The sequence below is a fragment of the Macaca fascicularis genome, chromosome 2, assembly GCF_037993035.2.
Source record: "Macaca fascicularis isolate 582-1 chromosome 2, T2T-MFA8v1.1".
NCBI classification, from domain to species: Eukaryota; Metazoa; Chordata; class Mammalia; order Primates; family Cercopithecidae; genus Macaca; species Macaca fascicularis.
In genome coordinates this window covers 169,468,136-169,488,543 of record NC_088376.1, presented here as the reverse complement: position 1 = coordinate 169,488,543, position 20,408 = coordinate 169,468,136, and the positions used below count along the sequence as shown (strand labels likewise).

At 44.0% G+C, this 20,408-nt stretch overlaps 1 protein-coding gene across 2 annotated transcripts in view; it reads right to left on the bottom strand.

Moving 5' to 3' along the window:
• The window catches only part of USF3 (upstream transcription factor family member 3), a 43,661-nt gene extending 31,600 nt beyond the window's left edge, over positions 1 to 12,061 (bottom strand). For both annotated transcript variants that reach the window (XM_005548122.5, XM_015446406.4), the window contains exon 1: positions 11,774 to 12,061. The gene's annotated coding sequence lies outside the window, so the exon portion shown is untranslated. The remainder of the gene's footprint in view (positions 1 to 11,773) is intronic.
• Between the last annotated feature and the right edge of the window lie 8,347 nt (positions 12,062 to 20,408).

Sequence of the window (20,408 nt, the reverse complement as noted above, 5' to 3'; positions counted from 1 at the left end):
AGATTTCCCCTTTTGAAGCTGTTTTCTAAATCCTGTAGGCATGCTTCATATTTTTTTCTTTTGCCTCCTCCGAGTATTTTCATATAGCCTGTCTTCAAGCTCACTCATTCTTTCTTCTGCTTGATCCATTCTACTGTTGAGAGACTGATACATTCTTTAGTTTGTCTACTGAATTTTTCACCTCCAGAATTTCTGCTTGATTCTTTTTAATTATTTTAATATCTTTGTTAAATTTACCTGATAGGATTCTGAATTTCTTCTCTGTGTTATCTGGGATTTTGTTAAGCTTCTTCAAAACAGCTATTTTGAATGCTCTGTCTCAAAAGTCAGATATCTCTGCCACTCTGGAATTGGTCACTGGTGCCTTATTTAGTTCATTCAGTGAGGTCATGTTTTCCTGGATGGCCTTGATGCTTGTGGATGTTTGTCAATGTTTGTGCACTGAAAAGTTAGATATTTATTCCAGTTTGTTTTGTCTGGCTTGTTTGTACCCATACTTCTTCAGAAGGCTTTCTAAGTTATTCAACAGGAAATAAGTGTTGTAATCTAAGTCTTTGGTCACTGCAACCATATGTACATTAGGGGGCACTCCCAAGTCCAGTAATGCTGTGACTTCTGCAAAGGTACCACTTTAGTGGTCTTGAGAAAGATCCAGAATTCCCTAACATATCAAGCGGAATCTCTTGTTCTCTTCCTCTACTTCCCCCCAAGCAAATGGAGTCTCTTTCTTCATGCTGAGTTGCCTGGAGTTGGGGGTGGAGTCATGCAACGCTCCTGTGGATAAACCCACTGAGACTGCTGGGACACACCTGAAGCCAGTACAGTATTGGGTTTTGCCCAAGGCCTGTGGCAACTATCTCCTGACTATCACTGATGTTTATTCAAGCCCAGGGGCTCTTTACTGAGCAGATGATGAATCCTGCCAGGACTGGGTCTCTCCCTTCAGGGTCGTGGGTTCCATTCTGGCCCAGTGGGGGGTCTAGAAATGCACTCCAGGAGCCAAAGCCTGGAATCTCCAGGAATCTACTTGGTGCTTTATTTTATTGTGGCTGAGCTGGTACCTGAGTTATAAAACAAAATCCTCTTTATTCTTCCCTCTCCTTTTCTCAAGCAGGAGTCTCTCCTGATGGCCACCACAGATGAGAAATGTGCTGGGTTACACCTGAAATCAGCAGTTTTGGGTCTTGCCCAGGGCCCACGGCAACTACTGCCTGGCTACTGCTGATGTTTATTCAAAACCCAATGGCTCTTTAGTCAGCAGGTGGTGAATTCTGCCAGGAGTGTAGCCTTCTCTTTAGGGCAGGGGGTTCCCTTCTGGCACAGGGTTGGTCTAGAATTGTCATCCAGAAGCTATAGTCTAGAATGGGGGCTTTATTTTACTGTGGCTGAGCTGGAATCCAAGTTGCAAGACAAAATCCTCTTTACTTTTCCCTCTTCTCCTGGAGCTGCAAGCTGTGATGTCTGGAGTTGGAGGAGTGGTGATGCAAGCACTCCTTTGGCCACTCCACCTAGTATTTCACTAGGTCGTGTGCACCCCATGTTCACTGGTTCCAAGCCCATTGCAGCACTAGGACTTGCACAGGAATTGCAGGCCTTGTGGCCTAGACTGCCTTTCAAGTTCATTTAGAACACCAGAGCACTTTAGCCCTCAGTGGTGGGGCTAGCTGGAACTCGTGTTCCAACTGATAGGATGGAAGACTCCCCTCTGGCAAGGGCTGGTCTGAATGCTCCCTCTGTGGGCATCAGCTCAATTCTGCCCTGCGCTGCTTTCCACTGTGACAGAGCAGCACTGAATTCCAATGAAAAGTTGCACAGTCACTTTGCTCTCCCTCCCGCAAGCACAGAGATTCTCTCTGCATGGCTGGAGGAGGGGGAAAGGGTGGTGTAGGCAATTCAAGGCTGTCTTTCCTACCCTCTTCAGTGTCTCCTTCCTTGATATGATGCTAAAACTAGGTACTGTGATCACTTACCCGATTTTGTTTTCTTTGTAGAGACAGGGTCTCACTATGTAGAGCAAACTGGTCTCAAACTCCTGGCCTTAAGCAATCCTCCACCTCAACCTCCCAACCTGCCAGTATTACAGGTGTGAGGCACAGTGCCTGGCCACCTGATATTTGGTTCTTATGTGGATAGTTGTTCTGCAGCATGCGGGCAATTGCTGGAGGGTTCTATTCAGCCATCTTGCTCTGCCTCATCCCCTCCTCAGTGCTTGTGATCTATACATGACATCTTTCCCAGCTTTTCAACAATAATTACAGTAATTCTTATTTTCCTACTTTCTTATTCTTTTTATTTGTTACTTAACTAGATTTTTTCATTATGCAAATGAAATATGCTTGTATTGATCTACTCAGATCATACCGAAGGAGTTGTGAAAAGAAGTACTCTTTTCCTCCTTAAATTTCCTGTTAACACTATTCAAGTATCTATTTCTATATTACGATTTTCCCCTTTTTGTCCTTTATTTTTTGGAAGTGAATACTAAGTCTAGCCCACACTCAAAGTGAGAATTAATCTCTACCTCTTAGAAAAAGGATTATGTAAATATATTTATAATTATTCTGCAAGGAAGATCTGTCACTTCTCCCCTATTTATCTATTCAATAATTTATTTATATCAGGATGGACTCATGGAGATTCATTGTATTCTTCAGATCACAATTCAATGCTAGGGTTAATATGTTGTTCAAATTGTCCACACATTGGCCATTGGGTGCTCTTTTGGATTAGCTGTTGTGCCCTTTATGCACACACACACCCCCCCTTTCTAGCACTTCCTTACTTTTTGGTACTACAAGATACTCCAGGCTCATCTTGTGTTTCCCCTGCCCCACTCTTAGAATCAGCTTTCCATTCAAGGAATTTTTGTTCCTTTCATTGGAGAATGGAATTTAGAAACCAAGATCTAGGTGCTGCCTGTTCTCATTGCTACCGGGGTATCACTGCTTCCAGGCCTTCTCAGCAGACACAGCTATAATGTATGTCTGTTAACCCATGTATAGACATAGATCTACATTTGCCTCTGTATCTATCTGTATTTATATTAAAATAAGCATGAGTTTATACTTACATCTCTGATTCTAATCTAGCACCACAGGGCTCAGTATAGTCTTCCCCCCTGCTTATTTGTAATATCTTTCTGACAGTGAGAAATCTGGCTCCCAATATCTACAATTACTTTTACTAATTTCCTCAAACCTAATAGCCATATAAATTGGTTCCAGAATGCTAACTCCACTCCTCATAGTTCTTTTAAGGATCAACTGACATCATACACATCCAAGGTCCTTTAAGGCAAGAACAACTTTGTTCTTTTATCCGAAGGGCTTAGCACAATACACGCACAATGTGTAACTCAAATGCTTATTGAACGAACGATGGTCTTCTGAAACTAGTATAGCTAAATTTATACAAATGTAAAATATTATTATAATCATTAATAAGTTTGCTTTGTAGTATAACTGTAAAACTGACTCCAGGGTCAGCTAATTCAAAGTTTAACTCCTTGGTCTTAGGCTAGTTTCTTGATCTATGATCACCTACCAGTAATGTTTTCTCCTCTGTTACTGAATGGCCCTCAGTGCCATCTGCAGGGAAGGCACCCCCCCGCCATCTTTTTTTTTTTTTTTTTTTTTTTGAGACGGACTCTCGCCCTGTCTCCCAAGCTGGAGTGCAATCACGTGATCTCGGCTCTATGCAACCTCTACCTCCTGAGTTAAAGTGATTCTCCTAAGGCCTCAGCCTCCCAAGTGGCTGGGATTACAGGCACTCACCACCACGCCCGGCTAATTTTTTGTATATTTAGTAGAGACAGGGTTTCACCATGTTGGCCAGGCTGGTCTCAAACTCCCGACCTTGTGATCCGCCCACCTTGGCCTCCCTAAGTGCTGGGATTACAGGCATGAGCCACCGCACCTGGCCAGAAGGCCCATTTTGAATTCACACTCAGCAAACCTAGTCTGTCTCTCATCAATTACTCCTAGAGCAGTGGTTCTGAAAACTGAATACTCATCAGAATCACCAGAATTCGTTTCCAGAGACTGGTTCGGTATACAGGTTATAGTGTTCTTGAGGGCAGGTATTTGAGTGTGTTTCATTCACCGATGTACTCTAAGTGCCTAGAATCATGCTAGGCACATAAGTGAGTAATCAACAAGTATTTGTTGAATGAAGGAATGAGTGACTGAGGTGAGGTGCAAGAATTTTTCAAAACTCCTGAAATGATTCCAAAGCACAGCCACTGAGGTTATTAATACAGATGCTGGTCGGGCGTGGTGGCTCACACCTGTAATCCCAGCACTCTGGGAGGCTGAGGTGGGCAGATCACGAGGTCAGGAGATCGAGACCATCCTGGCTAACATGGTGAAACCCTGTCTCTACTGAAAATACAAAAAAAATTATTCGGGCGTGGTGGCGGGGGGTGCCTGTAGTCCCAGCTACTCGGGAGGCTGAGGCAGGAGAATGGCGTGAACCCAGGAGGCGGAGCTTGCAGTGAGCCGAGATTGTGCCACTGCACTCCAGCCTGGGTGACAGAGCGAGACTCTGTCTCAAAAAAAATAAAAATAAAAATACAGATGCTGTTAAGCCGCCACGTACCCTTCACCTCACATCAATGAATGAAATTGTATAGTAAATAGAAAAAGCCTTTGATGTCAGACTTAGGATCACATCTCAAAGCTGGCAGGTACTGGCTATCTGATTTTGAAATAAGTACCCTTTAGAGTCTCAGCATCCTCACATTTAAAACTGGGAGAGTCTCACCAGCTTCTCAGAGGACTGTTACGAGTTTACATGATGATACATTTTATGGATCTAGCAAAGTGCCTGGTACATAGCAGGTGCTCAATACATGTTAGTTGTCTTTCTTCCATTTCCCCCTTAATTTACTGAGAAGATAGAAGTCAAGTCATCTGGTCCAAGTTCCTTAACTGGATTCTACATTTACCATAAATCCTATAAATCTATAAATATATCATTTCAGGCCTCCAGGACTTCTTAATTATTTGATCTGAGAAAAGGGACTTTATATTTGATTCTTTTCTCTTTAGCACTTTATTTTCTCTCTTAACCATCTCTCCTTCCAAAATGCAAGGATTTTCCGCATGTTAAACAAGAATTTACTGCCTTTTCTGCCTACAAGTCTATTTCTCTCCCCATGTTCCTGTGAAACTTCTCACCTCTCCAACTTGGCCAGTGTCTCCTAAACCTTCTGGTTGCTCCAGCCAACCACAGCTGCTTCCTTGGAGGTCAGGGGCTATTTTTCACCAATCATAGATGATTTCCCTCTTGGCAGGATTTGAGGCTGCTGATCTCTCTCTTTCTTGAAATTCTCTCTCCTAGGTTGTCTTTCTCCTCTCCTATTATGCATTCTCTTTCTCTAACATGGACACTTTTCTTTCTCCTTTGAGTTCCAAGGTTCAACGCTCTCTTCTCTTTTTCAGGTTTGCTTTTTCCCTACAAAGGTCCAAACTGTTTCTGTGTAAAAGCCTTTATGTTTTTGTAAGAAAGCTACCTTTCAACTCTAACTTTGCTCCAAATCTCTCTTCAGAACATTGCATTTTGAACAAATTAACAAGTCTGTTTGGAATGTGTTAAATTCCCTTTTCTCTTAAGATATGTATTTCCAAGTTCTCCATTTTATCAATGACACCAAAAGTTTAACCTGGCTCTAGACCCAAAAATAATCTTCATATCTTCTCACCAAATCCTATCAATTATTTTCATAATGCTCATCTCTTCCCCTTTGTTATGACCACCTTAGATTAGGCCCCATTTTACACATGTCTGGCCTTAGGCAGTCTTTGTTATTGCCCTCAGCCTTTCTCCCATTTGATGGAGTTTATGCCCCAATGTCTTACAGTCTTTTCAATTCGGCACATTTACCATGTCCTCTCCTGCTTCAGAATCTACAGTACTATTTTCCATGATCTACTGCATCACATCCAAACTCCAGGTCTTGGCATTCATGACTGTACCTTCTTCACGGCAGGTCTCACCTACCCACTTCCACCTAGCACAACACACATAAAAGGAGGGTTTTCTAGCTAACCATGCCATCTACCCTTCCCTCCTCTTCAATTCAGACAGGTTTATCCCTGTGCACCTTATCAGCTAGTTCACTTTGTGCTAAATCCATGCCATTTTCCCACTGAAAGGACCTTTCCACTTTGCTCTGTTTATCCAAATCCTACTAACCCTTTAAAGTCCGGGGCAAGTCTATCCTCCTCTATAAAATCTTTCCTAATATTTCTAGCAAAACTAAACCCTCTACCTATACTATGGACTCTATCACTCTCACTACTTAGTAAACTTCTTATAGAATATCCCTTTTCTTTCATATATTATTAATCCCTCCTTCCCTCTTTGTACTTTTCCATTAAAAATATCCTTATTCAGGGCCAGGCACAGTGGCTCACACCTGTAATCCCAGCACCCTGAGAGGCCAAGGGAGGTGGATCACTTGAGCTCAGGAGTTTGAGATCAGCCTGGGAAACAAAGCAAAACGCCATCTCTACCAAAAATACCAAAAATTAGCCAGGCATGGTGCTGCAAACCTGTAATCCCAGCTAACCAGGAGCCTGAGGTAGGAGGATGGCTTGAGCCCAGGAGGCGGAGGTTCCAGGGAGCCAAGATTGCACCACTGCACTCCAGCCCGTGAGACAGAGTGAGACCCCATCTCAACAAAAATAAAAATAAATCCTTATTCAATGTTTTCTATGTAAAAACCTAAAATGATTTTTCTCCTGATCTTGCAACTCCCTATAGGTGTCCCCATTCTTCCTTCCAACCACCAGTCTTCTTGAACAAGTTGTTTATACTTACTACCCGCCCTTCCTCACTTCCTATTCACTCTTCAACCAGCTGTTACCTGACTTTTATTCCTAAAACTGCTTACACCAAGCTCACCAAAAGACTTCTGCACTGCCAAATCCAACAAACTTTGTAAGAAATCTGTTGTTTTGGCCTTCTGACAATAATATCCTGCCTTTGCTTTGGAGATCTTCTCTGTCCCATTCCTGAAATCTGATGGGACCATCAAACACGGGCTCACCTCTGGGGTGGGCATGCGGCTAACTAAGAAGACTCCCTGCACAAGCAGGAAAGCTTGCTGAGGCTGAGTTAGCCCCATGGATCCTTGTGATCCTGGGAGCTTCTGTTTTCCTGGCCTTCCCAAGGCTTCAGTATTCTATCTTCCTTTCTTTCTGTGAGTTTATCCAGTATCCATTTGCTGCTTAAGTTAGCCAAATTCAATTTCTATGGTTTATAATCAAAGAGAAATTGGTCCCTCAAATGACACAAAGGTAGATAGTAGTGACACCACAAATTTCTTCTCCCTGTCTCCTTCACTTTGGTTTCTGCTGTTTATGGAATTCCTGAGAACTCTTCATTATCCTCTTTAAAGCTTTCTCTGACCCCTAGAGCAGTGGTCCCAACCTTTTTGGCACCAGGGACTGGTTTCGTGGAAGACAATTTTCCCACGGACAGGGAGTGCAGCGGATGGTTTTGGGATGAAACTGTTCCATCTATCTCACGCATTAGATTCTCATAAGGAACGCGCAACCTAGATCCTTTGCATGTGTGGTTCAAAATAGGGCTCGCGCTCCTATGAAAATCTAATACTGCCACTGATCTGACAGGAGGGTAGCTCATCTCCTGCTGTGCGGCCTGGTTCCTAATAGGCCATTTGGGGACCCCTGCCTTAGAGGTTAGACTAAAACCCTTCTTCATACTCCCAAACATCCTAATACTCCACAATGTCTTAACATGAAATACAATCTGTATACTTACTAGTTTTCACCACCAGACTATAATAAATTTCATGTTTGTATCCTCAACAATTAGCACTCAGTAATTGAGTAATAAATGTCTGCTGAAAGAAAATCTTATCTTTCCTTTTTTTTGTATTAATCATTACATCATATATTTTACGTACTTATGTTTAATTTGGCATCTAATGAATACTCCATTGAGTTCCTTAAACAATCCTCCCAATAAGTCTAAAAAGTTCTTATGAGCCGAGACCACCACTTACTATTTCTGTATTCTCTTTAGCACCTAACAGCGTTGGGCACATAGTAAATACCCAATAAATACTTGGTGAACTGAATTAAAAACACAGTATTAGCACACTAATAGAAACAACTTATTATGCCCTACTGATCTAATTAAAAGATCCGGCCTTCTGAAGTAGTGCAGTTGTCCCCATATGGAAATTTTAATAAGAAAAAGAAAAATTATCCAATTGGACAGTTAACCACGTTTCTCTTAGCAAGAGTTCCATAAGTATTTTATGAATAATAAGTGTACACCTTTACAGTACAGAGTAAAAGACTCAAGACACATATATGCCTGTGCATAATGGAAGGAAGTTTACATATTTAAGGGGTCTGTCACAACTACAATCACTTAGATTCTACTAACCTTTAACAAATCTATAATGGGAGTATAGGACATAAAATAGTTAATAGCAAAATCAATTGATGCCAAATCAACTTATGTTCAAGATGTATATGGCTATCTTTTTATAATATATAACATGGCAGTCATTTACTCATTCAAGAACATTTATTAACCGCCTAGTAATCACAAATGCAATGTTAGGTCCTAAGAATACAAAGATAAAACAGTTCCTATGTTGGTGGAACTCTATTTCTGCCATGTTGCAATGGTATTCAAGAATATGTGAATGGTACCCCCTGGAGTTGCTCAACATGGAGGCCCTGGTTAGCAGTATGGTGGGGAAGGCACGAAAACACATACTTATGGCAATGTGCTAAGTGCTAACACAGAAACAAGTACAAACTGTTATGGGGCCATGGAAGATAAATAACCTACTAATGAAATCAAGAAAAGATATGAAAAAAAAAAAAAAACAGATGTATATAGATGTCTATACATGAATTCAATGCTAGTTAAGGTATGAGGAAGCTACTAACATACATCAGATGAAATCAAACCTAAAACTATGGTTGCAGGAAGAGTCAGAAGGGTTCCAAACCAAACCAGTCCAACTTAAAGAAAACCACTGCAGAAGAGATGAAAAATAAAATATTCCTTATCATTACATTTGAGAACAATGAAACACACAGAACTTAAACTGCCACATACTGTAAGCCTAAAGAGAATCTTTTAAACATGTAGCATAGAAGTTCAAAGGCAGTCGATCACTAAGAACTAGAGTAAGCTGCCCAGAAAACTTTCATAAAAGTGTAATTAGAACTATTGTTGGCAGGAGGGAGGAATAGAGTAAAGGTGTCCATATCCTGAGAAAGGTCAACATCTTTAGCAAAAGCAGTGGGGGGAAAGTTGGACACATGAGTGAAGCCTGATTTAGAAAAGCCCAGAACACAAGCTTAGCTTTTGGACACTGTTCTAGTCTCATGGGAGTTCTTAGCCAGGGCTACTGAACAGAATCACCTGGAGAGCTTTAAAAAATATGCCCAAGGCAGAGCTTTACTCCAGATCAAAAATAAGAGAATTTCTGGGGGAAGTGGCCTGGGCATTAAAACTTAAAGACACACAAGGTGATGCTCATGTACAGTCTGAATTGAGAACCACTGGGCTAGAGAACAGAGAGGTAAAGCATGACAGATATGACTAAGGCTCAAGATTGATTTAAGACCCTGTTTATAAGCAACAAATTTGAGCTGATAACCTGTTGAAGCTTATCTTCTAACCTGAGTTAAAAATTCTCAGTTTTCTTAGTGTTTCTTTTCCCTTGTTGACAAAGCTAAGCTCTGAAAATAGGGAAAGTACCCATCAATTTCTCATACATGACTGGTTCATTGAGTGTAAGGTCTACAACTTTAGAATTTTACTTCCATGATGTTCCATAGACGACTAACCTAGCAAATAAGTACTTCAATTCTAAGCTGCTCTTATATCCCTGCAATGCACTCCTTTTATATTAGAGAATGTTCTAGGCTGCTTCCAGATTTTGCAAAACTCCTAAATACAGAGAGATCCCAATACCTACGTACATCTAAGTCTTTTAGCTTAGACTAGGTGTGTCCAATCTTTTGACTTCCCTGGGCCACTTGGGAAGAAGAATTGTTTTGGGCCACCCATAAAATACACTAACACTAATGATAGCTGATGAGCTTCAATAAATAAATAAATAAATATCACACACAAAAATCTCATAATGTTTTAAGAAATTTTACAAATTTGAGGCCGGGAGCGGCGGCTCATGCCTGTAATCCCAGCATTTTCGGAAACCGAAGCAGGTGCATCACCTGAGGTCAGGAGTGCAAGACCAGCCTGGCCAACACGGAGAAACCCTGTCTCTACTGGAAAAAAAAAAAATAGTTGGGCTGGTGGCGTGCGCCTGTAATCCCAGCTACTCAGGAGGCAGATGCAGGAGAATTGCTTGAACCCAGGAGGCGGAGGTTGCAGTAAACTGAGATAACACCACTGCACTCCAGCCTAGCCGACAGAGCGAGACTCCGTCTCAAAAAAAAATAAAAGAAAGTTTGCGAATTTGTCTTCTTGTCTTGGGCTACATTAAAAGCCATCCTCAGACGCGGCTTGGACAAGCTTGGCTTAGACTAAAGCAAAACTGCTTTAAGATTAAGTATTCATTCTTGCATGGATACATTACTTCTGCTTTCAGAAGTGCCATTACAATGTATTTTACTTATTTTGTAACAAATACTTTGAGTATAAAGAGAAACAACACATGTATCCCAAACAACAACTCTATACTATGTTATTAAACAAGAGTCCTGTGAGGGAGAAAACAGTCATCAAGGTGAATGGAGAGTAGGACAGCCTGTTGATCCTTTAAAAAGTAAGTTTGTCTGTTTGGTTTTCTTTACAAAAGAGCAAACCTGAATATGTTTCAGGATCCACGTTACTCACTGTAAGATTTATTCAAGAAATCTGTACGTTGTTTATAGGTAAGGAAATGTCTTCTTTACCTACACAGTTGGCCACGAGTGTCTTGTTTTGTGTGGTGTTAGGTTACTGTATCTACTTGATGGTAAAAATGTTATGAGAACGGAAGTTGAAATTCTGCACTTTGGTTTATGCAGTCTCTTATTTCCAGATAAAGTTAATAAACGCAAAGGACCATATCCCAATGTAACGGGGAGGGTTGGGAGGACAAGCTTCAAGAACGAGTGGGGTGAATTCAACTATCAAAATTGTAAACATGAACAAGAGCCCAGGAATCTTATATTTCATCCGGATACAAGAAAGTAGATTTCAAGAGTTGGTCATTCACTTGCACTGCTTCTATTCAGAAAGCAAAAGAAAGGCTTCTAAAAAGAAAACACAAGCCTAACACTTCAACAGAGAGGTGAGAGGGAAACAGCAAGCCACATGAGTCTGACGAACGGGTACGAAAGAAATTCAGAGGGCGAGCAAAGAAGGGGAATGAAGAAGACAGGAAAAGGTGAAGGAGGCGGGCAAAGGCCATCTGGTGTGAACCTGGCTGCCCAGCTCTTTATGCACTCAGGGCAGCGTGGGGCCCCTCTCGCCCCGAGCGCATCTACGAGTTGGGGCGCAGTGCGAGCCCCCCACGGGCCTGGCAGCCGGGGACACAGGGCGGGCGGGAGAAGAGGGGTGCGCACGCCGCGGACGCTGGCACCCCACGAGGTGCTGCACGCAGGGGTCCCCAGGAAGGAGGCGCACTTTAGCGCAGCCCTGGCCTCCGGGAGCAGGAAGGGGGTGGGTGGAGCTGAGCCCGGGGCCGCCCCCCGGAGCCGCCCCCGCAGCCCCGGCCCCCGCCCCCCGCCCCGGCTGTCAGTGGCCCCCTCCCGCAGTCACTTACCCGCCGGCTGCGCGGTCTCGGCCGCGGTGGCGGCGGGGACGGCGAAGACCCCCGCCTGGGTCATGATCCCAGGAGGCGAAGGCAGGAGTGTCTGACCGTCTGGACGAATCTCTCCGTCCGCGGCCGCCGCCTGCTCCTCCGGGGCTGGGGGAGCGCGGGCCCAGGCCCTCCTCTCCCCCCGCCCCCGCCGCCTCTTTTTACGGCCACCGCCGCCGCTGCGAGCCCGAGCCCTCAAGGCCGGAGACCCGGCAGCAGCGCGGCCTCAACTTTCCCAGCCCCCCTCCCCCCGCCCTTCCCCGCCCCTCCCGCGGCCGCAGCTCGGCAAGCGAACAGCCTACCCTGGGCGCGCCGCGCTCCCGCCTCTGTCACTCAGCCCGCCAATCAGGCTGCGGGAACGCTGCCATGATAGCCAATAAGAAGACAGAATACCGTAGCGCTAGGCTTAGAGGGCGGGAGGAGGCGGAGAGAAAACCAAGGAGTGAACGGAGTTCGGGCGGCCCAATGAGGAGGGCCGGGGGGCGGAGGTGTGCAAGTTGGGTTGAAGGAACAGGAAATATTCTTAAAGGTAGAGTGACGGACAGGAAGGAAAGCCAGTAGATGAATGGGAAAGAGGTGGGCCTGGTTCCTTAAAGGGGACGCCTTGAGAACCTAGAAAAGAAGGTGTTCTACGAAACTTCTTTCTACCTTGTTCTGTGGTCTCTTTTCTTCGTCTTTCAGTAGGAGTTTGGAAGTGGAAAAATTGAAAAGAAAGGGGGCAAGGAAGTCTTTCGGAATAGCCCCTCTTAACGTGGAGGGCAGGGAGGCAAGAAGATACCTCTTAGTAAATGTGAGGAAGAAAGAGAATCAGACGTCTCCGACTTCTCGATAACTGGAAGATTGTTGCTGACTTGACGTTGCTCGCATTCGTAGGCTGTGGTCTCTTGTCATCCTTTATTTGCAGCAACACACAGATTTCTGCGAACTGGAGATGGCCATGTTCAGAAATGCCCTGGGGGCCTCCCAGCTGGGACAAGGGAGTTTGGCATTGGGGGATGGGGTTTGAAATCTCAAGCCTGGGTTACTAAAGACCTGGATCTAGCAGAAGTAGGGCTACGGGTCACGAATTGGAGACCTGAGTGCCCCTTAACTCCAAGATGGGTGTGGAGCCCTTGGAACCGTGATCACAACTCCCTTTCCCTAGTTTCGCTTCATATTTTATAACCCCCTCCTGAAACAGGTGTCCTCCACCTGGTTGTGGTTATAGATTTCCAAGCCCTTCCACAACCAGATTTGGAAATATCTCAGATCTTTGCTGTCCATGGGCTAACTTCTGTCCATGGGCTAACTTCCAGATCAGGTAACTTCCAGAAGGTGCACACAGGGCATGGCATAATGGGAATTACTTGAGCCTGTATACTGAAGCAGCAGAAATCGCATTGAGCAAAAGGGTAAAGGTTAACAGTAACGGAGTCTTATGTTTGTACAGTGGATTGAAAAGCTATGATGAAACGGAAGGCCTGTAGTGTTGCTTATAAACTGGGGTACTAATAAACAGGCTAGAAATCTTTAACTCATCCATCTAGGCACACGAAGTTCGAATTAGCCTTTGAACAGACTTGGCACATCCAAATCAAAGCTGCAGATAAGAAAGATTCTACGAGTCAGAGCCATAATAACAATGCTAATAACATCACCATAAAATTGTATAGTATTGGTATGCTCAGCCATAGGAAACAATTTCCAATGTGTTCAGGCATTTCCCGTTAACAAATATATCTAGGGTATGCATGATTTCCTAAACAACTGCAATGCATCAATTCTAAAGTAAAGTCACACAAATAGTTTTGATGAATCATGAAACAGAATTTAACCGTTTCTTTATATCACCTTTAAAAATACACATTAATATATTTCTGGCACGATATAGACATAGAAAAGAAGAGCAATTTCTGTTTGATAAAGATCACAATATTAGCTTTTTAAATTAACCCTTATTTCCTAAGTGCAGCCTTTCTCCTTTCTTTTCTCTTTTTTCTTTTTCTTTTCCTTTCCTTCCCTTTCCCTTTCCCTCTCCCTTTTCCTTTCCCTTTCCCTTTTCCTTTCCTTTCCTTTCCTTTATTTTCCTTTCCTTTGTTTTCTTTGTTTTCTTTTTTCCTGCGACAGGGTCTCCCTCTGTTGCCAAGGCTGAAGGTCAGTGGCACTGTTAACAGCTCACTGCAGCCTCCACCTCCCAAACTCAAGCGATCCTCCCACCTCAGCCTCCTGAGTAGCTGGAACCACATGCCCGGCAGTTTTCTTTTGGGTAGAGATGGGGGTCACATTATGTTGCCCAGGTTGGTCTTCAACTCCTGGGCTGAAGCCCAGAATCTTTTTCTTGGCTTTACCCATTCAACATCCGTTTCAGATAATCACACCAGTCCTATTTTCGAACTAGCTGGCAGTGCTTCAGTGACCTATATTGGTGGTAAAATATACTGGCCAAGTGAAACTGGTGTATAGGGCTGTTAGTTCATTTTTTTTCAAGTGGACAGAATGAATCTGATTTTCACCCACATTCTTGAGACTTTTCAATGGTGCTGAAAGACTATTTGCATGATACATAAGCACTTCCTTGCATCCCCAGTTTCATATCAAGACCTCCGTTTTTTCCTACTACTAGAGATGACTGACTGCGGGAAGAGGCCACTGAGAGCCTGGGGCGGTGACCAAGGCTGCGGGGAGGCCCCGGACTCAGCTCCACCCACCTCCATCCTGCTCCAGGAGGCAAGAACTGCGCAAAGTGCGCCTCCTTCCTAGGGATCTCTGTGTGTGGTACCTGGGGGGTGCCAGCGCCCATGGGGTGCGCACCCTTCTTTTCCCCGCCCGCCCCGCGTCCCCGGTTGCCAGGCCCGTAGATGCGCGCGGGGCGACAGGGCTCCCATGCTGCCCTGAGTGCATAAAGAGCTGGGCAGCCAGGTTTACACCAGGTGGCCTTTGCCCGGCCAGTCTGGTCTCGAACTCCTGACCTCAGGCAATCTGCCCGCCTCGGCCTCCTGAAGTGCTGATTTCAGATTTCAGACGTGAGCCACAGCGCCCGGCGGCCTTTTTTTTTCCCGCCTCCTTCTTTGAGATGGGGTCTTGCTCTGTCGCCCGGGCTGGAGTGCAGTGGCGCGATCTCGGCTCACTGCAACTTCCACCTCCCGGGTTCCAGTGATTCTCCTGCCTCAGCCTCCCAGTAGCTGGGACTACAGGCGTGCGCCCCACGCCCAGCTAATTTTTTGTTATTGTATGTTTTACTAGAGACCACCATAATGGTCAGGTTGGTCTCGAACTCCTAACCTCGTGATCTGCCCACCTTGGCCTCCCAAAGTGCTGGGATTACAGGCGTGAGCCACGGGCGCCCGGTCGCTTTTTAACTCTCACTTCTCTGTCGAAGTGTTAGGCTTGTGTTTTCTCTTTAGAAGCCATTCTTTTGCTTTCCGAATAGAGTAAGTGAATGGCCAGCTCTCTTTTTAAAATTATTTTTTTAGAGATTCTCACCCTGTCACCCAGACTGAAGTGCAATGGTGTGATCATAGCTCACTGCAACCTCAACTCTTGGGCTCAAGGGATCAGCCTCAGTCTCCCAAGTAGCTAGGACTACAGGCACTTGCCGCCACACCTGGCTAATTTAAAAAAAAAAAAAAAAAAAATTGTAGAGACCAGGTCTCACTATGTTCCACAGGCTGGTCTTGAACTCCTGGCCTAAAGGAGTCCTTTCTTCTGGCCCTCCCAAACGACTAGAATTATAGGCATGAGCAAAACCACTCCGGCCTAAATGGCCAGCTCTTGAAATCTACTTCCATATTTCCCAAAAGAAACTGCCCAACTTTTACCCAATGCAGTCATAACACTTGTTTCCACATTCCCAGTGGCAGTATATGTGAGCTCCAGATATTCCACAGCATGGCCAACACTTGATATTGTCACTCTTTTTAATTCTAGCCATTATAGTGAGTGTAAATGGTATCTCATTGTGATTTTAATTTCCATTTCTTGGCCAGGCGTGGTGGCTCACACCTGTAATCCTAGCACTTTGGGAGGCCGAGGCTGGCAGATGACCTGAGGTCAGGAGTTCGAGACCAGCCTGGCAACATGGTGAAACCCCGTCCCTACTAAAAATACAAAAATTTGCCAGGCATGGTGATAGGCACCTGTAATTCCAGCTACTTAGGAGGCTGAGGCAGGAGAATCGCTTGAACCTGGGAGGCAGAGACTGCAGTGAGCTGAGACTGCACCATTGCATTCCAGCCTGGTCAACAAGAGCAAAACTCCGTCTCAAAAAATAATAATAACAATTCGCCCATTTAAAAATCAATATGTTTGTCTTTTGAATTGTAAAAATATTTAGGTGCTTTGGATAAAAGTTCTCTTTCAGATATGTGTTGTGCAAATACTTTCACCCAGTCAATAGCTTGCTTTTTATTTGCTTAAGAGTGTCAATAAAAAAAAAAAAAAAAAAATACAGGCATATCTTAGGGATATTTTGGGTTGGATTCCAGACCACCACTATAAAGAGAATATTACAAAAAAGCAAGTCACACACGTTTTTCGTTTCCAAGTGCATATAAAAGTTATGTTGGGCCAGGCGCTGTGGCTCAGGCCTGTGGATGGCTTGAGCCCAGGACTTTGAGACCAGACTAGGCAACATAGTGAGACCTCATCTCTAAAAAAGTGAGGCAAGAAGATCACTTGAGCCTGAGGTTAAGGTTACAATGAGCTGTGATCTCCCTACTGCACTTCTGCCTGGGCAACAGCAGTGAGACCCTGTCTCATTTAAAAAAAAAAAAAAAAAAAAAAAAAGTTATGCTTGCCAAGTGCATTGGCTCAAAATTGTAATCCCAACACCTTGGGAGGCTGAGATGGGAGAATCACTTGAGGCCAGGAAATCCAGACCAGCCTGGGTGACAAAAAGAGACCTTGTCTCTACCAACAATAAAAAATTTTAAATTAGCTGGTAGCAAGCACCTACAGCCCCTGCTACTTGGGAGGCTGAGGTGGGAGGATTGCTGGCGCCCAGGAGTTTGGGGCTTTGATGAGTTATGATCATGCCCCTGTACTCAAGCCTAGGCAACAGAGTGAGACCCCATCTGTTAAATAAATAGATAAAATTTTAAATTTAAAATGTTTTAAATTTAATTAAAATTGGAGTCAGTCTTCTCAAACCCTGTTACTGCTTTATCAAATAAGTTTATGTACTATTCTAAATCCTTTTATATAATTTCAACAGTGTTCACAGCATCTTCACCAGGAGTACTTTCTATCTCATGAAACTACTTTCTTTGCTCTTCCATAAAAAGCAACTCCTCAGCTGGTGCAGTGGCTCACACCTGTAATCCCAGCACTTTGGGAGGCCAAGGCGGGAGGATCATAAGGTCAGGAGTTCCAGACCAGCCCAGCCAATATGGTGAAACCCCATCTCTACTAAAAATACAAAAATTAGCTGGGCATGGTGGCGCACACCTGTAGTTCCAGCTACGTGGGAGGCTGAGGCAGGAGAATCACTTGAACCTGGAAGGCAGAGGTAGTGAACCAAGGTCACGCCATTGCACTCTAGCCTAGGTGAGAGAGCAAGACTCCATGTAAAAAAAAAAAAAAAAAGACCAACTCCTCATGTATTCAAGTTTTATCATGAGATTGCACCAATTCAGTCTCATCTTCTGGCCCTACTTCTAATTCTAGTTCCCTTGCTATTGCCACCACATCTGCAGTTATTTCCTCCACTGAAGTCTTGAATTCTTCCCTCAAAGTCATCCATGAGAGCTAGAATCAAGTTCTTCCAAACTCCTGTTAATGTTGATATTTTGGCCTCTTCCCATGACTCACAAATGTCTTCTTCTTTTTTTTTTTTTTTTTTTCTAGATGAAGTCTCACTGTCGCCCAGGCTGGAGTGCAGTGGCACGATCTCAGCTCACTGTAACCTCCGCCTCGTGGGTTCAAGCAATTTTCCTGACTCAGCCTACCTAGTAGCTGGGATTACAGGCAGGCACCACCATGCCCGGCTAATTTTTGTATTTTTAGTAGAGATGGAGTTTCACCATGTTGGTCAGGCTGGTCTTGAACTCCTGACCTTGTGATCCACCTGCCTCAGCCTCCCAAAGTGCTGGGTAAAAGGCGTGAGCCACTGCGCCCAGCACAAATGTTCTTAATAGCATCTAGAGGCCAGGTGCAGTGGCTCATGCCTGTAATCCCAGCACTTTGGGAGGCCAAGGCTGGCAGATCACTTGAGGTCAGGAGTTCGGGACCAGCCTGGCCAACATGGTGAAACCCTGTCTCTACTAATAATACAAAAATTAACTGGATGTGTTGATGCATGCCTGTAATCCCAGCTACTCGGGAGACTGAGGCAGGAGAATCACTTGAACCTGGGAGGCAGAGGTTGCAGTGAGCCACGAACACACCATTGCACTCCAGCCTGGGCAACAAGAGGGAAACTCCATCTCCAAAAAAAAAAAAAAAAAAAACCCTGTAGAATGGTGAAGCCTTCCCAAGAAGGCTTTCAATTTACTTTGCCCAGATCCATCAGAGGCATCACTATATTACGGGACTTCACCAAGTTAGTGGAAGGTCAGGCACGCTGGCTCATGCCTGTAATCCTAGCAATTTGGGAGGCTGATGCAGGAGGACTGCTTGAGCCCAGGAGTTTGAGACCATCTTGGGCAACATGGTGAAACCCTGTCTCTACTAAAAATCTAAAAATTGGCTGGGCATGGTGGCACGTGCCTGTGGTCCCAGCTACTTAGGAGGTTGAGGTGGAAGGATTGCTTGAGCCAGGAGGTCAAGGCTGCAGTGAGCCAGTACATACCACTGCACTCCAGCCTGGGTAACAGAGTAAGACCTTGTCTCAAAAAAAAAAAAAAAAAAATTGTGGAAAAATTGAATTAAAAGATAAAAATTGAAAATATAAACATGATTTCTTTTCCTTTTTTTTTCTTTTTTTTTTTTTTTCTTTTTGAGACAGAGTTTTGCTCTTGTTGCCCAGGCTGGAGTGCAATGGTGTGATCTTGGCTCACCGCAACCTCTGCCTCCCGGGTTCAAGCAATTCTCCTGCCTCAGCCTCTCCAGTAGCTGGGACTACAGGGGCCCGACACCACACCTGGCTAATTTTTTAAATTTTTAATAGAGACAGGGGTTTCACCGTGTTAGCCAGGGTGGTCTCGATCTCCTGACCTCATGATCTGCCTGCCTCAGCCTCCCAGAGTGTTGGGATTACAGGTGTGAGCCACCACACCAGACCATAAACATGATTTCTTAACATAAAATTTCCATCAACTTCAAGATACTTTTGTAAGCAATGATACCAGCAATTTAGCCTATCCCTAAAGACCTGAGAGTCCTGGGAATTTAACCAATTCAGTCTTTTTTACTAATTATTAACTGAAGAAATGTGAGTTAGGAAACAAAAAGAAGTCATAAGGAGCCAAACCAGGACTGTAAGGTAGATGCCTAATCATTTCCCATCAAAACTCATGCAAAATTGCCCTTATTTGATCAGAGGAATGAGCAAGAGCATTGTTGTGGTGAAGAAGGACTCTCCAGTGAAAGCTCACCTGGGGGATTTTTCTGCTCAAGCTTTGGTTAACTTTCTCAAAACATTCTCATAATTAGCAGATGTTTCTATTTTGGGGCCCTCCAGATAGTCAACAAGCAAAGTGCCTTAAGCATCTCTTGACCAGTTCACTTGTGCTTTGACTGGACCACTTCCACCTCTCGGTAGCCGTTGCTTAGATTGTGTTTTGTCTTCAGGACCACACTGGTAAAGCCATGTTTCATGTCCTGTTAACAATACTTTGAAGAAATGCTTCAGGATCTTTGCCTTACTTGTTTAAAATTTCCATTGAAAACTTTGCTCTTGTCTGCAACTGATCTGGGCACAACAGTTTTGGTACCCATCAGGAAAGGGAAAGTTGCCTCAACTTTAATTTTCAGTGAAAATTATGTAAGTAGAATCCATTGAGATGTCTATGGTGTCGGCTATTGTTTCTGTTGTTAAATCATTGGTCCTCTTCATTTAGGGCATGAACGAAATTTTTTCTTCACAAATTGATGTGGATGGTCTGCAGCTGTGGGCTTCATCTTCAACATCATATCATCCCTTCCTAAAATTAGTTATACATTTGTAAACTGTTGATTTCTTTGAGGCATTGCCCCCATAAACATCTTGTAAAGCACCAATGACAATGATTTTACCATTCTTCCACCCAAATGTCACCCAAAATCGTGTTTTTGTTTGTTTGTTTTTTGAAACAGGATCTCACTCTCTCACCCAGGCTGGAGTACAGTGGTATAAACACGGCTCACTGCAGCCTTGACCTTCCCAGCTTAAGGGTTCCTCACACCTCAACCTCCCAAGTAGCTGGGACTTACAGGTACATGCAACCACGCCTGGCTAAGTTTTGTAGTTTTTGTAAGAGGTAGGGTTTCATCATGTTGCCCAAGCTGGTTTATTTTGGTGTGAAAATTTTTTGAAATCCATGTGCATAGTTTTTCATAATATGAATTTTCCATGAATTTTTTGAAGACCCCTGTTTTTGGTGACTACAGCCTTATAAATGTATTTCCTGAATAATGAGACTTGAGAGTTGAAATTAATCCTTGATCCATGGACTGCAGAATGGATACTGTGTTAGCAGGCATG